This window comes from Leptinotarsa decemlineata, unplaced genomic scaffold (genome assembly GCF_025532065.1).
Source record: "Leptinotarsa decemlineata unplaced genomic scaffold, Ldec_3_MD MMD2_tig00000035_RagTag_RagTag, whole genome shotgun sequence".
In the NCBI taxonomy this organism is placed as follows: Eukaryota; Metazoa; Arthropoda; class Insecta; order Coleoptera; family Chrysomelidae; genus Leptinotarsa; species Leptinotarsa decemlineata.
Window position 1 is genome coordinate 20031459 of NW_027412540.1, and position 17914 is coordinate 20049372.

General features: G+C 33.8%; 1 protein-coding gene across 4 annotated transcripts in view; it reads right to left on the minus strand.

Annotated features, from left to right (window-relative positions):
- The window catches only part of LOC111506585 (discoidin domain-containing receptor 2), an 842991-nt gene that overhangs the window by 722662 nt on the left and 102415 nt on the right, over window positions 1-17914 (minus strand). The window contains exon 2 of one of the 4 annotated variants that reach the window (XM_074171997.1): window positions 12865-12902. The exons of the other annotated variants lie outside the window; for them this stretch is intronic. The gene's annotated coding sequence lies outside the window, so the exon portion shown is untranslated. The remainder of the gene's footprint in view (window positions 1-12864; window positions 12903-17914) is intronic. 4 annotated transcript variants of the gene reach the window in all.

The following is a 17914-nucleotide window of genomic DNA, read 5'->3' on the forward strand; positions in this document are numbered from 1 at the left end:
TTCTACAGGATGAATCCAATTACAGAATAGGGAGTAACAGTGGCATTTACAAATATGTATTTACATAATATAATTTGTGAATCTTTATAAAAAAAAATAAAAACAGAAGTGTCAGTTAGCTAAGCAATGTCTTTTGATTTTTATAATCTGGCAGTTGAATATATTTAGGGCATGACTAACAGAATTAGAGGTATCGCACATTGTATAGATTGGAGATTTTTTCATTATATTTGTACGCGGAGTGTTGAGATAAAATGTGATACTATTCCTAGATGACCGTCTGGGAACCCAAAAATTCAACGTATGTAACAGTTGAGAGCAGGTGATGATATTGTTTATGACCTTGTATAAAAAAAGAAATGAATAATATTTACGCCTCACTTCGAGACTACAAAAATTGTGAGTTTCAACCAATTCATAATAGGGTAATCCTACAGTAGGTTACGTGCCTTCAAGTTTAAAAGACATTCTAACTAGGAATCCGTACACGCGATAAGCAGCTGCTAGAGTAGTGTCAATATGTTTGTTGAAAGAAAGGGATGAATCAGAAGTAACAACTATATCAGTGAGTGTGTCAGGATTTTCGAGAACTTGATTGTTTATGACGCAGTTGTGTAAATTCAAGTTCGTTTTCAGTGAGTGAGACATTACATTTCATTTGGATATGTTGAGTGATAGATAATTTTTCCGACACCATGTAGCAAGGCGATTCAAATTCAGGGCGAGACGTTCGCAATCATTAGAAAATGTTATATTGTGAATCTCATCTCTGATATCATTAATGAACATATTGAACAGTAGCGGTCCTCGATTTGATCCTTGTGGAAAACCAGATGTGGCTCTATATTCGACAGACTTGAGGCCATTGAGTTGGGCGTATATGTAAAGGGAAAACTGTTCAATTTATGCTGATATTGTTTTTCATGAAAGTCTATCAACATATGTACAACAGAGCTTTTTGACACAAAGCTTTTTCCGGTTATCGTTCTTCTCGTATCTTACTCTTATATTCTTCAATATCTTGTATAGACGAAAATTTGCTATTTATTTTCGTTATACTTCAAGAAACATGCTGTCCAAAGACAGTTTAGACTTCGGTTCCGAATTTGATAGCTGCCGATAACTCCAACGACTTCAGATAAAGTCTATTTTTATTCTATTTCAACTGCGGTTCACTTCTGTCGAGTTCAATTACCATTTTTGATTATAATTCGATTGCTTTCACTGGTGAAAACAATTCGCTGGTGAATTTTCAGGACGGTGTTTACTGTTCTATATTTATTGAAATACCAAAAAAAATAAATAAAATAATGTATGAAAATTATCTACATCTACAGTCAGATGTAGATAATTGAACAGACTGTTGAACAGAAAACTACTTTGATGAACTCTAGCAAAATCTATATAGAAAAAATGTAGGTTCAGTTACAAATATTGATGAATAGAAAAATTTAGGGCTTTAGAAAAACTAGAGGTATAAATAATGATCCCAAGTGAATTACTTAAAAATTCAAGAAATGATAACAGGTAATACTCCACGCTAACAACAAATCATTCTCAGGATCACCAATATTTATCTGCAATTCTGTTGATGACGAAATTGAGTGCAAGATCAACAATTTCAAATTCATTGTCCACTTATCATCCACGATAACTGCTCAAACTGTAATCGCTTTCTGAACTCCAATAAATTCGGAAACACCATCCATTCCGGGACCTAGCAACAAACGACAATGTTGTCGTGAATGGTGCTGGTAATAACTCCTGCTAAAAGCGATTTAATGCTTTCACAAATAGCAGGTTTAGATGAAATGCAACGTCATAAATCATTGGACATGGTGAACCGGGAGTCCATTTCAAACATTAAAGCTGCCAGGTATTTTATACAGAATGACGTTCACCTCATATAATGTTCGGAATATTCGTTTCAAAATTCATGCACATGTTCAAATTAGGAAATTGACGATTGTGACGCCTCGCAAATCAGACTGAAATATGAAATGGCGGTGGGGTTGTTTCGGATTATCAAATTTTAGACGATATTCCCTCGTTTTTACGTGTTTGCATCGTGATTTCATGTTCCATACATTCTGCAGTAGTCGAAATCTGCATTCCTTCATTCAACAAGTCCGTTGGACTTCTTGAATGAAGCACAACTATAGTATTCACTTTCGAACAATATCACTTTACTGTATAGAACTTAACTGTTATTGGTTGGGTGGCCGATTTGAACCACATAATAAACATCCCAATTGTCGCGGTGGTCCACGATTTGGACCAGCTACAGTAAACATTTTCTCAGCTGGAATGGTGGTTCATTTTTTCGTTCACCATCGCCAACGCTTTCGTAGATTGCTACGTGACTTAGTGACATCATGATTTTAGCGCGAGCTTGGTTTTCCTATCGAGACTCAGTCTCCCGAACTGCGGATTGGAGGTTAGGTTCATTATTTACATCGAATCACAGTCATCAGTGAAGTAATGCAACTTGTTGTCATATACATATTTATATATTGTTCTTTACTATACTGTTTGTGAGTACAATCCATTCTTCGTTTGAAAATTGTCTTAGAAGTTTGAGAAAATCATTTAGATTTGGTGGTAATTTTTTTTGACCACCGCTCCACTGCAACGTAAAATATTTTTCAAATTACCTGATGGTTTTCAGGATAATAGCAAATAACAAAGAAGAAAGATCATTCAGATTAGTCGGTATGACCTCGAAGGAATTTGATGAACTGCTGGACGATGCTTTCGTCGACTCTTTACCATCTGAAACTGAGTCAGTTATATCTGATGCTATAGATTCAGACGAGAATAATGATCATGACGAAATTGCCGGTGAAATGTTGTTGATGGACAGTGAAGATGAATTACAACAGGAGGTCTCTGAAGACGATATTCATTTATCCATGCTGCGCACCAATCTGAAGAAACAAATAAAGGAAAAAAGGATGCCACATATGTGGGGCATATTGAATAGGCCAACATCGCCACCGTTATTCATAGCTGAATATGGCGTTCCAGGTTTTTTGAAGAATTCTACTGACATGACACCATATCAACTATTTCAGTTATTTTTCAAGATGACTTCATCGATCTTTTTGTATTTCATACTAATCTATATGCAGAACAACAAAATTTGGCAACAGGAAAAGCTCTACTAATACAAATATTGAAGAAATGAAGGCGTTCTTGGGTTTGAACTCATTGATGGGAATAAAACGGCAGCCAAGCTATGAGGACTACTGGGCAAGTACTCCAGAACTTCATGATACTTACATAAGTTCAATTATGACTTCGAAAAAATTCAGTTGGCTCTTGTCACATCTACATATTAACGATGATTCTATGATTCCCTCACGTGATTCACCATTGCATGATAAACTTTATAAAGTACGCCCATGTTGGATCACCTCACACAAAAATTTGAAGAGTGTCTGCTGCCCAGTAAAGAATTAGCCCTAGATGAATATAGGATTAAATTCAAGGGTAGGAGTACGATGAAGCAGTACATGCCCAAAAAAACCATCAAGAGAGGGTACAAAGTATGGATGCTCTGTGATAAATCAGGGTATTGCTTGAAATATGATATCTATACCTGAAAATCCTCCACTGGGGATGTGGAAAAATGTTTGGGGTCCAGAGTGCCTATCTTCAAAACAGATAAGCAACTGAACCGAGGTGAATTTGAGTGGTACACCAGTGACAGGGGACAGCTTGTCATTAAATGGAAGGATAAGAGATCTATTCATCTTCTTTCTAACTACCACAAACCAGAAAGCATCACTGAAGTAGATCGTAGGGAGAGAAGCGGAAATGAAGCAAAGGTTGACTACAACTCAAATATGAATGGGGTTGATAAGTTCGATCAGTTACTAAGCAGTTACAAAATCAATAGACAAAGTAACAAATGGTGTCATCGCATATTTTTTATTTTCTCGATGCTTGTGTTGTGAATTGTTATTGTCTCTACAAGCTAATGAACTTATCCAAAACAAGTTCAAAAGCATTCAGAAGAGCAATTATAGCTGGACTTACGGCTTCAACGTTAGCATCCTCAAACAGGATCAAGTCTTCTTCTAGAAGGACAAGCTCGAATGTATCTCAATTGGAGATCGAAAAATCGAAATCTTATGTTCCGAAAGAGATTCGCTGGACATCATCGATGCATCAGCCCGAACGTACTTCAAGGAGGAGGTGTGCTCTATGTAGCACAAAAGCACACCCCGCGCGTACCGATTGGAAGTGCTCCACATGCGGCGTTCCTCTTTGTTTAGGGAAGAAAAAAACCTGTTTCCAAACTTATCACTCACGTTATTTCATCTTTCCTATATTTTACTTTACTTTCTAATTAAAAGTATCATTTTATTATTATATTGACTTTTTTTCAAAGCTGAAACGGTGGTCCAAATGATAATTGACGATTATATGTTTTATTTTCTAGATTAAATATGATTTTTGTATAGACAATCATATAAAATTTCATGATGATTCTGAAGCCAGTAAGAGTTAAAGAGGGTGAATTAGAAACCACAGTCTGCCAGAAAAGGCTCACCTAGATTTTATCCCTTTCTTCGCACAATCTGATTGATTTTGTTATTGGGTTCAACCTCATACTCAGGATGATTTGGAGTGGACTGTACGTTGCATACTATGTAGGTTTCTATGCACACTTTTCATGACAGAATGATTATTTTTCAAGTAAATATTGGATTGATAGTGGTAACAACAGATGAAACTCGGCTGACGATAATTTCATTAATGACTTCTTCAAGGTAAAGTACCAAATTTGCCTGATCTGCAAAGCTGAACAGATCTGGAGTAACCCGTTACTTGACAATAATCTAACAATTTTCACAATTTTTTTCATTCCACACACGTTTTGCTAACGATGTAGCTGCATCGTAAGTAAGTAGTTTTACATACTACGTGACGAAGATGACGTAAAAATTGAAATATTATAAATTGGGAATGTACGGAGGCATTGAAATATTATTTTTCCATAATTTCAATTTTTAACTGTGAATATTGATGCGATCAAGTGAGTTTATGTAGGTCTATGAAAAATAATAAGAGATTACGAGTGGTATGAGCGTTTCCAAGATGTTGGTGAAAAATTTGCCTCCCCAGCATATAAACAAGCGATGAAAACGACAAAAAAGGCCGGATTTATGTAAAATCATGACTTTTGCTACACGATAATGCACCTGCTCACTCTCCATTGCTTGTTGGTGAATTTTTGCCCAAAAATAATTCTATAACGAAGCCTCAGCCCACAAATTCGACAGACATGGCTCTGTGTGACTTTTTCCCATTTCCAATAGTAAAGAGAACGTCAAAGAGTTGCCGTTTCACAAGCATAAATGACATTGAAATTATTTCATTGAAAAAGCTGAAGACTATCCTGAAGATAGAGTTCTGAAAAAGTTTCGAAGATCGCTGGCATAAGTGCATAATATCTGATGGGACTATTCTGAAGGCGTCAACATTGATGCGGACGACTGAATCGATATTTTTATAAAAACGAAAATTCCCGTTATTTTCTGAATTGAATGAAATCAGTAGCTCATCTCTGAGCTGATCTCCGCTGATCGGTTTCTCAGTTTTCTCTTCACAGATAAAATATTTTCATTACCTGTATGATTTATGAACGCACTTAGAAGAATATCTCAAGGAAATGATCGGATTCACATTCGTCATTCATTAGCAGTATGTATGAGATATACGAAGTCAATTTGAATGGCATAAAAACTAGATAGTTACCGAACGTTGGCAGTTTATCTGTATGGCATGGGCTTCGTGATAGAATACGAGGTCTTATCATTATTTTTATGTGGGAGGTTTTATATGGTACTAACTAGTAAATTTATCAGACTCGATACATTGATCTTCAATTAACCTGTTCAAATTGACTTTGTATAGACCATAAATATGTGCACATATATAACTCTGTCTTTTTATTACGCTAAGGTGCGATACTCACAATAATTTTTCTACCCCAGCAATTTTCGGGCCAATAAAACTCCAGACTTTTCTCCATTCTACAAATATCTAACAGTAATTCTTGTTACCTACAGTAATATTGATCTTATAAATTTCGTATCTGATGCCCGTAGTGATAATTGTTGTTCCTCAGAACCTAATCTCTTGTTCGTAGAAAATTACTCATTGAAAGATAAATTGAATCTATTTCATTGTTAGTTATTGGCGAGATTTTCTGGCATATTTAGTTTGGTTTTCATTCCTCGTTTTCGCTGTTTTCCTTTCAGTAATGATCATCATCATAAAGTTCTTCACTTCAAATCCTTATACTCAAGCAAGATTGATACGGGAGCTAGGTTTATATATTGATGCTTCTACAGGCTCTAAATTTGATTCTTTGTGATTTTTCGCATTCATTCGACTAGTATTATCAAAAGCCTTCTGTTTCAAGTCCAAAGCACAAGGATTGTAAATAATTAAAGAATATATTTTACCTTTTCAAAATACCGGAGTATTAATAGCTGAATGAACATACTTGAATATTTCCGAAATATTATGTAGCAACATTTTCAAATTGTAGTTTCGAAATACATATATATATATATATATATATATATATATATATATATATATATATATATATATATATATATATATATATATATATATATATATATATATATATATATATATATATATATATATTTGTGAAAATCTAATAATACATGTTACGTAGGATAAAAGTATAGTCACTTCAACAAAAGTTGTTATAACACAAAGTAGAAACCATGAGACGCAGCTCTCTAATCCACTACATACTTATGAACTCAGCATATCTGAAGTGGTACCAATTAAAATTTCAAAAACATCACTCATGATACTCTGCCTCATCAGAAGACGATTGTGTGGTTACGAATAAACAAAAACAGGTATTATAAGTAAGGGCAGTCCTAAATTTATCTCAGAAACCACTCCACTTTTACGAGTTCGAAACAGATTGAATGCATTCTTTCATAGAAGAGAATTCCCAAAAAATAAATTCCCCATCATCCGGATAACAGCTCCTCCTTTATTATGATCTGGATATATTCAATGAGGGCCCAGCTTGAGTAAAACGCTCAATATATAATTACCGTATACATTCAGCAATCTGAATAGCCTCTAAAAAGGCCGAAGAGCTACCACATACGCTTATTGAACATAAATCAGGGAATTTAATGATTAAAGAACGATAAAACTACACATTGTAGAGGGCATATCGGTATTTAGTGGATGTATTAGCTTTAGGAGGGACCTATAAATGTTCGAAATTAATGGTGTTTATTCCGTTCTGTGCTCAAGTGATTTACAACCCGGTTTGTTAGATAAGAAGTTCAAAACGCTTTTGTTCGTTCGTTTTGTTGGATATTTTTTATACGAATTATTGGTTTGTGTTTATTTAACCAAGAATGGAGTTGCCTTTCGTTTATTTAAGATATTCATATAGAAGCGTCGTCATCAACACAAGCAACTTGTAGATGTGAATGTTCAAAACTGGTGAAATTTTCATTTTAATTTTGTTAGATGATCGTTAGATTCAAAAAAATTTTTTACGAATGAACAAATTTTGTTAATCAAGTCAACTATCAATTTCACGGAGACCGTCAATTATTGACACATATTTTGAATCGCAATTATTAATAATAATGATAATAATAATAATGTTGTCATTGCCATTGCCATTGCTACTATTACCATTATCCGTTGCGCTCAGAAATACCAGAGGGTATAACTGTGGCACTCCCGGAAACCGGAGGCACAAGGTCACCCATCTGTTATATATAGATGATCTTAAACTTTATGCCTCTGGAGAGAAGGATCTCCAACAGTCCTTGAAAGAGGACGATGCGGGGACTACGGAGAGGATGTGCAGCTCGTAGATGGAAGTATCCTACACCATTTGGATGCCGGGGAGACGTATACTCACCTCGGGGTGGAACAACGCCACTCACAAGAGGTAACAGCAGTGAAGAACTCTCTCCGTGGCAAGTATCAGTACAAACTTCGACAGATCTGGTCAACGGAACTTTCGGGGAGAAGCAAAGTTGCTGCAACAAATATGCTTGCCGTTCCAATCTTACTCTACTCGTTTGGAGTAGTGAAGTGGACATGAGTGGAGCTGTATAGTTCTACCAAACAAGTAGCAATGCATTGAAACATTTCGAAATCGTTAATACAACGTATTTTGTCAAAAAACAAATTCCATCCATACAAAATACATTTGGTTCAAAAACTACATCCATATAATAATCTTCATGGAGATGCTGATAGGAAATTGAACTTCATTGCATGGTTGTCCACCCATATTCATGATAAGATCAGTTTCTGAAAAAAATATTATGGAGTGATGAAAGCCGTTTCTATAACAACGGTATAATAAACAAACATAATTGTCACTATTGGTCTGACGTGAACCCTCATTGGTTGCGAGAAACGATATTTCAGTCTGTGTGGGGGGTTAATGTTCGGTGCGGAATCATTGATGGTTATTTGATAGGACCTCATTTTTTCGAAGGAATTCTCAATGGGAAGAGGTACTTGGTTTTTCTACAACATGTGTTGCCGAATCTCTTGGAGAATTTACCAATACAAACTCGACTGGTTTAAACAAGATGGGACACCTTCACATACAAATAGAATAGATACCCAATATTTGGATGACAATTTTAATGGAAAATGGATTGGAAATAAGGATCCAATACCATGACCAGCTCGAAGTTCAGATATAACTCCACTAGATTTTTTTTTGTGGGGATATATCAAAGACTTAGTTTATATGCGACGTCTACAAAATGTAGAGGATTTGAAAAATAGTATCACAAATGTTTGTGCTTCCATAACGCGAAAGACGCTTTTAGCGTCGGGAATTACTAAAAATATGTAATATGTGTGTTCTACGTGAAGGGAGGCAGTTCGAATACTTTCTAAAATGATTCTTGTTATCACTAATTGATTTCTTTATCATCATGTTAGTCGAGTTATGATCAAAGTAACATATTTTTTGGTAATTTGAAACATTTATTTTAATTTGTACAGAAATACGCGACTAGATAAATTTGAACAGACAATGAAATCATAACTGATAAATTAATTTCATTAAATTTGTATTATTGCATTCATTTTGACTCATTCATGGCCCTCTTTTTAATATGCAATGAAATTGCATTTTTTCATCTGTATTCAAGGAATACTACAAATGTGCTATATGGCTGAACTCATAATTCAATGCAAAATCCAAAAACGAATCGGAAAAACTAGGTTATCATTTTGAAAAATTGGCGTCGGTGTTGCGACGCCCTATTGGATGACGCCTACTGCTGGATCTCTTCGCAAATAAGAGGACCCTTTGACATCAAAATCATCTGCCTTCACGAAATATGGATATTCTCTTTTATTTTTCAGATATTTGCCCGCGGAGTTTTATATGGGACAATCTGTATATGTAGTTAACATTCAATATTGTGATTTTGTTAATGGTTGTAGTAATGAAGACGTTTATTTTTATTATTATTATTATTATTGTATTTCTTTCTTCTAAAATCCAGGTGTCATTCAAAAAAGGGTTAGGTAACCATAACTTTAATGTTGAGTCGTAGAATATTCCGTTTTTTTTAAATTTTTTCTAAGCCCTGTGTATACGTATCCTGCACGAAACACGCATTACAGACATGTCATAAGCTTCGCTGCAGCGGAAGATAAGCGAAGAGGAGGGCCAGAGACATTCTGCGGCAGTTCGTTGTGTCCCGACCGCATCGTTAATCCATCGGCATTAATTTCACGGCGAACAATGCGCAATACTAATCACTACAAAAAGCCAAATCTCGTATTTGCTCGTGCCATTCATCAGAGCTTTTCTTCGTCGAAAATGGACGGCCATTTTTAACGCCGTCGCTTTCGATGTTGACTGTATCGTATCGACAAAATGCATTCCCGACAACTGGGGCATTCATACTGTGTTGAATTGAAAACAAAATGAAGATGTAGGTTGCATCAGTATGGAAAGACCACTGTGTTGATCGCCTTTTCGCGAACTGAACCTGAATGAAAGGTTCTCGAACTATAGGCAAATCTGTAAACAAATTTTATGTCTCATGCAAGTACGTAGGAAAGGCAATTAGAGTTATATTGAAGTGATAAAATCATCGGTATTGAAATTATTTATTCAGGAGAAATTTATCTACTTAAATGGTGGCGTAGAATCTCAATTCTGTTGTTGACATATAACAATCAAGATGCTCGAAAAGCAGTATGAAACCTTCATTTCGTTCTTCACAGGAAAGGGTGCTCTATAAGTGTATTTAAGAGTAAAATGAGATGAATTTCGCCACCATAGAGAGCTATAGTTATATTCTGACTACAACTGCTACAAACTATGGGAATCAAGCGGGCTAAATCAGTCTAACCACTTCCGTGAATGAATCATCAGAAGAGAGTCAATACCCTATTTTAATGTACGAGACAAAGAATAATCACCATGGTTGAATCTCCAATGAATGATTAAAGGATATTTCTAAACACAGCAGTTACCAGTTATGCTAGGCAATGTAGCTCCATATATGTGAGCAATGTTCCAAGAAGATCTGATTTGAGTTCCAGAAAGTAGTTGCTGAGAGGTGTGCAAATTTTTAGTTTGAAATCATATTCAGAGTCATTCCAGTAAAGATATTTTTCTAGAAGAATGTTGCTAAGCAATTTGACACACCACAATTCAGCTAAAGAAGCCGTTGATTGATTTCACTTCAAGCTTGAAGTTGCTCCAGTCTTATCATAAATGTGGTTTTCAATGAACATGTGACACAGCTAATACTAGGACATTCTACTGTATTAATATTTGGTTACTTTACCCATTACAGATAATATGGATACCTATGCAGAAATAGGAAGTAAACCTTAAAGGTTCACTGATCAATGAACCTTCGAGGTTAACTGATCAAAGGAAATATAAAGAACCAAAACGGCCAAAACTTTTCGAGTTTCTTGATTGTATTATTGAAGAGAGATGAAGGAAACGTCTCTTGTTATTTTCTTGTTATACATATAATGCTTGTTACTCAAGATGTTGAAGTATTCCAAATGATTAGGTATACATTCATGTACCGGTTTCTACGTAAAGTTTGATGTCAGTGACAGCAGAGCAACTGATCTGCAGCTACTTGAAGTATTCTCTTCGTTCTATCGATCTCAGACTGCCTACAAGCAGATTTGCGAAGAAAAGACAAAACCTTCATTTTGTAGGATAAGTTGAAGAGCCCAAAGAATGAGTGAGCTATTTCAGGATCATATTCAATAATGGTTAGTGTTTTCATCAGAAAATTATTTTTTTGGTTTGATATCAGTGACAGTAGACCAACTGATCTGCAGCTACTTGAAGTATTCTCTTTGTTCTATCGGTCTCAGGCTGACTACAAGCAGGTATTCGAAAAAAAAACAAAACCTCAATTTTTTAGGATAAGTTGAAGAGCCCAAATAATGTGCTGTTTCAGGATCCTATTCAATGATGGTTAGTATTTTTATCAGAAAATTGTTTGTGTGGTTTGATATCAGTGACAGTAAAGCAACTGATATTTCTACAAACATATTTTCGAAAAAAAACAACAGAACCTCTATTCTGAGCCCAAATAATGTGCTGTTTCAGAATCCTATTCAATAATGGTTTGTATTTTTATTAGAAAATTATTTGTGTGGTTTGATATGAGTGACAGTGTAGCAACTGATCTGCAGCTATTTGAAGTATTCTCTTTATTCTATCGGTCTCAGGCTGACCACAATCAGATTTGAGAAGGAAAGACAAAACCTCTATTTTGTAGGACAAACTGAAGAGCCCAAAGAATGAGCTGTTTTAGGATCATATTCAATAATGGTTAGTATTTTTATCAGAAAATTATTTTTTTGGTTTGATATCAGTGATAGTAGACCAACTGATCTGCAGCTACTTGAAGTATTCTCTTTGTTCTATCGGTCTTAAGCTGACTACCAGCAGATATTCGAATAAAAAAACAAAACCTCTTCAATAATGGTTAGTATTTTTATCAGAAAATTATTTGTGCAGTTTGATATCAGTGACAGTAGACCAACTGATCTGACTACAATCAGATTTTCGAAGAAAAAAACATAACCTCTATTTTGTAGGATAAGTTGAAGAGCCCAAATAATGTGCTGTTTCAGGATCCTATTCAATGATGGTTAGTATTTTTATCAGAATATTATTTTTTTGGTTTGATATGAGTGACAGTAGAGCAACTGATCTGCAGCTATTTGAAGTATTCATCGGTCTCAGGCTGACCACAAGCATATTTGAGAAGAAAAGACTAAACCTCCATTTTGTAGGATTAGTTGAAGAGCCCAAAGAATGAGCTGTTTCAGGATCCTATTCAATAATGGTTAGTATTCTTATCAGTAAATAATTTGTGTCAGAAATGAATTGTAAACTGATCAAAGTTGCTGGAAATACTTTGAACTTTGAGAGCCTTGAAAAAGTATATCAGAAATAGAAATAAATACTTGGCAGTTACATTTTCCTTCGATGAAATATTATCCTCAATTCCGATCACAGCAGCTTGTAATGAGAACAGCGTCGATTTCTTATTCTGGAAAAGGGGACCAACATATGTGAACTAATTGACGTTTTATTGGATCTATCCGTTCTGGATTGTCAGAACAAAAAGTAATCTGGCAGTATACCACTATATTGGTTTTAATCTGTTTTAATCTACTGTTATTTTGCTCTTATTGGATTTGAGACGTAAGATGATTCAACAAAACTCGATGGATGAAGTACTTATAGAAATTTATCCGGACATTTTTCATCCCTAGACATTCTAAACTATGAGAAATACTTACTAAAAACAAGGCACTATAATAATGACTGCTGATTGAATCTGAAATAGAACAAAAATTCACTTTCTGAAATAAACAAAAAATTTTGCAATTTAAATCAATATTTGTCGAATTAAAGTCATTTAATGCGGATGAAGAATCTACGAATCCCACTGAAAAATATTCATTTTGGCAAAAAGGAAGTTCATATTGAAAAAAGTTGAAAATTTCTCTCAATAATTTTGTTTATGGTAATATACTCATAATTTCTATGCTCATGCTATCTCCAATGAATTAACCAAGCAGGTCATTTGATAGATCGCCCAATTCAGTTTTTATATTGTACAACATAGCGATAAGTGAACTTTCGAAAGTATAAAACCCTCACTGATCATACAGTACCCCAAAAAGCAGTCAAGTAATCAAGTGGTAATAAGTGGTCCATTTATCATTGAACTCGAATCTGTTGAAGATATTACAGTCTCTCGACGTGCATTTCGCTCACATAGTTAGCGTCCCCAGGAGATCATTATTGTGTTGGGAAATAATTTTCGAAAAATTGATTTCACGCCTGAAGTTTCTGTACGAACTATCAACATTGAAAGTCAACTCAAAAAGACCGATATCTGATTTTTTTTACAAAACTTCCCCAACTCCAACTGCTCTCTGATACCCCACTATTCTAATTTTATAACTGCTACCACGAGACAGATACTATCCAGTAGTTCACAAAAAAAAACAATTATAATTAAAGAAAACTCAACATACTCTTTAACAAACCACTGGTCAATTGCCTTTTCTGTTCAATAATATGATTATATCTCTGTCACTTTTTTGATTACTGAGCAATTTTTGTAATTCATTGCGAATAGACAGTATAATTTTTAATATATATATATATATATATATATATATATATATATATATATATATATATATATATTCTTAATTTTTTTACGTTTTTCCAAGAGATAAGAGTGATTGTATTATGCTTAAAAATAATCAGCATTGAAAATGCATTTTCAAATCTCCAATCTGATTGAGGTCAGATTAGAACCTGTGAGATTGGAAGAATTCAACAAAAATACTTTCCCCACTCACCAGAAATCTAACACTATTTTCGGAAAATTTCAGAAAGTTTGAGAAAACAACTTATAAAACAATGCCTCTTTCCATCGTACAAATGCTACTGGAAAACGAGATTTGAGCAAATTTTAACTTGAACTGTCACTGGTCAGTTTGCAATCAAAGAACAACCTTGATTCTGTGAAAACTAGGGTTGGCTGTTTGGATGAAATGGGAGAATACCAAGGAGAATACCTACCAACTGACTGGAACTAAAAAAACAATTCAACATAACAAAACACTGTTCACAATGCACCTGCCGTTAAAGTACGAATATTACCCATTTTTCTGTTTTGACTTCTATTATGTGATAAAATCCAAAAGTATTCACTTGAATCATCTAATCATAGGTAATGAAAAAGCTTACGAACTAAGAAGATGAAGAAAATCAACCTGTCCAGTACAGAGTGACGGTATATCATATCGTATTGACTAACGATCAACAATAATTCATCAAGAGTCATTGCGAAATTCATTCAATTTCGGGAAATATTTCTTACTCAGGGATGCTGTAGTTTGAAACGAGTTTCGTTAGATTGTTGAGTCTGACCAATATATAGTACCAATAATGGTACATTTTATGGATCTTGGACTTCTATTTTTTCATAAACTAATGTTGAAGAAAAATGTTTTATTAATTGATAATCACACTCAAGAAAAATACTTTTTATGGATATTCAAATAAAAGTATCACTGGAAGTTATATATCATGGCGTAATCTTTGTATATTACGGCAAATCCATCGAGAGAAAAACAAATGAATAATTTCGTAGCAGAAGCGGCAAAAGCATGCATCATTCGGACGTACGAGTGGCCGAGATAAGAAATCGAATGCAGTCATTTCTCCTCGCCGGATAGGAATCTCGACACCTCCATAATTCAAATTATAAGATAATCAACTGCAAGAGCAAAAGTAGACTCTAAATCTTGTTCATAACAAGCCGGTCGGCGAGTCTTGACAAAGGCGAAAAAAGTCGCGGAGCAATAATTAAGGCATTTAATTCCTCCACTGATGAGTTGGCAACAAGATAATTCAAGGAGCTTCATTGTAACAGACGATTGCCTCGGCGGGTTCGATTTAAATGATATGCGAAGCAAGTCTTGTAATAAAAAGAAATCTGTTCTGATTGATATCTAAATCTCGTTTTTCGCGTAGGTATTACTCCTATCAAGTTTATCTGAGTATTTATCAAGTTCTGCATGATTTATAACCGTGAAGTCAAAAAGGTAAAGAAATTGCTAATCTCACCACATCATAAAAGCATAGCGGTGCCATTTCTGTTTCAATTGTTCGGAACTGTAGCAACTGGATTGAAGTGAACCGGACTTTACTTCAACAAGACTTAGGACCTTCAGATAAAATTAAAACTACTAATGAAGTTGAAGAATAACTGATCATCTATCATGTGGGTTTTCATGTGGATCATTTTCACAGATCCTTTGAACCATGAAAATGAAAGAATCTATTTTCTGGATAAATGGGTACGCGAACAAACAAAATTGTCGATTTTCGGAGGATATCAATCCACAGCCAATAATGAAAGATAAAAATAAAATAAAATAATTGTGCATTGAAAATACTCGGATTTTTTCATACACAATAGTTAATAATTAAATGAATGATTTCTGGAACTCAAATAAAAAGCTCAAAGTGTTAATGAATTAATAATAAACAAAAAAAATGAAGCATTATTGTCATATCTGCAATAATTCACGTGTTATTATAATTTTAAAAACAACAGAGCAGATGAAAAAACCAGTTTTAAGGCATAATAATATTAAACGCTATATAAAAAATAGAAAAAATAGAAGAAAAATTTTTCAAATGAAACATACATGACAACTTTTATTACATAATCAAGTATAAAAAATAAATGGAAAAAATTAATTCATTTATAACAAGTTGGTTTTTGAATAGACAACTAAAAATGATTTTTTTCTTTAATCTCAAAGAAAAATAGAATTTATGATTTTGAGAAAAAAAATATTCCTTAATTTTAATATTCGGTCGCAAATGACGATTGTTAATGAATAAACGCATTTTTTAGCAACAAATAAACATTTTTAAGGAACGTTTTTCCGTTAAAAATCATAATTTCCATCAACATGTATAGTACGACACATTTTTTTCGAATTTAGAACAGTAAAAATTAAAAATAAATCATTTTTGAGTAGCTTTTAACCGTTAAACATCGAAATAATCAAGATTTGGGAAAAATTATTTGATTTTTAATTTTTATTTGTTGAGAAAAAAGTGGAAAATCAAAATTTTGTGAATTTTGCAATGGCAATCTTTTCATTAGCCTATTGAGAATGAAAAATTGTAAAATTTTAATTTGTTTGTAGTTATCAGGGTTTAAATGTTAGCTTTCAGTTTATAAAAGATTATTAATTAGCAAACGCGTCATTGATGGAAAAATTGGGGAAAAACTGCAAATTATTATTCATTGATATATTCCAAAACAACACGAAATTTTTCATTACTTAATTTTCATATTTAATATTTTCAAATAATTTTTATTGTTACTGTGTCAGATTGACGCACCGTGCGCGAAAGCCACACTACTCGTTTTTGGCTCCAGATTGAAGGCTCTGTAAAAATTATGAATAATAGAGCTCTGGGAGTCGAAACTTTTTTTAGCAACTTTGATGATTTTCATGGAACTTTTTTTTTCGAAAATTATGAATATTTTTCGAGATATTAAAAAAAACAAACCTTAATTTTGCCAGTCAGTCGTTTATAGCTTCTGTAATTTTTTTCAGCGCCTTTTTGAGCTTTCCTTAATGGTTCTACATGACAATGCGAATCGAATGACACCTTGGTCGTAATTTTCGGAGTATATATAAAAATTATATTTAATTATATTTAATGTATTGGTCATTCGTTTATCTGTAAAGGTAAGACCCTGTTAATACTTTGTTCACGCCAATAAAGAACCTAGAGGCGTAACAGGTCTGCACTATTTTACATAACATTGCTTTGAATCAATCAGAGGTATCAGTATTTTCTCATAATATAAGTTGATAAAAGGAACTGAACCTAATTTTCTAACCAGAACTGGAGCAATTTTTATATTTCTCTCTCATGTAACCTACAAATCCCAAATTGATCATAATTGCTAACGTGACTCCAACGAATAGTGAATATTGGATTGCATGACCTAAAATCATAAATATGAATTTTTTAGTCGTCCAAACTCTTATGTAAATCATTATAATAATCACACATTTTCCCAGCGTGCATGTTCTAAAGTGAAATTGATAAGAAACATGGTATATAATCGTGTTACACATGCGAAACGTAAGTGAAAAAATGCGGGAAAATATTAGATTAGAACGATCGGAAGGGTTGAAGCAGACTGAAAATGGGGGCGGTTAAACTAAATCGGCGCCAATCAAAAACTGGATTCCGCAAGGTCAGTTGTTCATTATGGTTCACTAATAGAAGTGTTTTTTCTTGAGTACATATTGCATTAAAAACCAGGAAAGTTCTTTGTTGGCAAAGATTGAAATAATTTTTTCAACGTCTGACCAAAAATACCAAGAATTCTACTGACCTTCATTTCAAATTTGAAATATTTCTTCATCTAGAGTTTGGATAGTTCGGGCGAATAACATTTTTGATTCAGTTATTTTATGTAAAGTGATCAAGGGAATATGGGAAAAACTAGCTCTCTTCTTTTACCTTTGAGTTGTTAAATTAACAAAAATTCATTTCAGAAAATCATAACCACTCAATGACAAATTAATGATGTATTCATCTTTGCCTGTTAGGAAAAAACTTTCAATGATAGATCAAAAACATTTGATACATTCTGAAAGATTTGAATATTGGCTTTCCAATATTGGTTGAATTTTTCATTGGATTTTTTAGGGTGATAATGATTGTACAATAAGAGCTGGCCCAACGGCCAATAATATAAGAAGAGGTGGACCCTCTAATTCATTA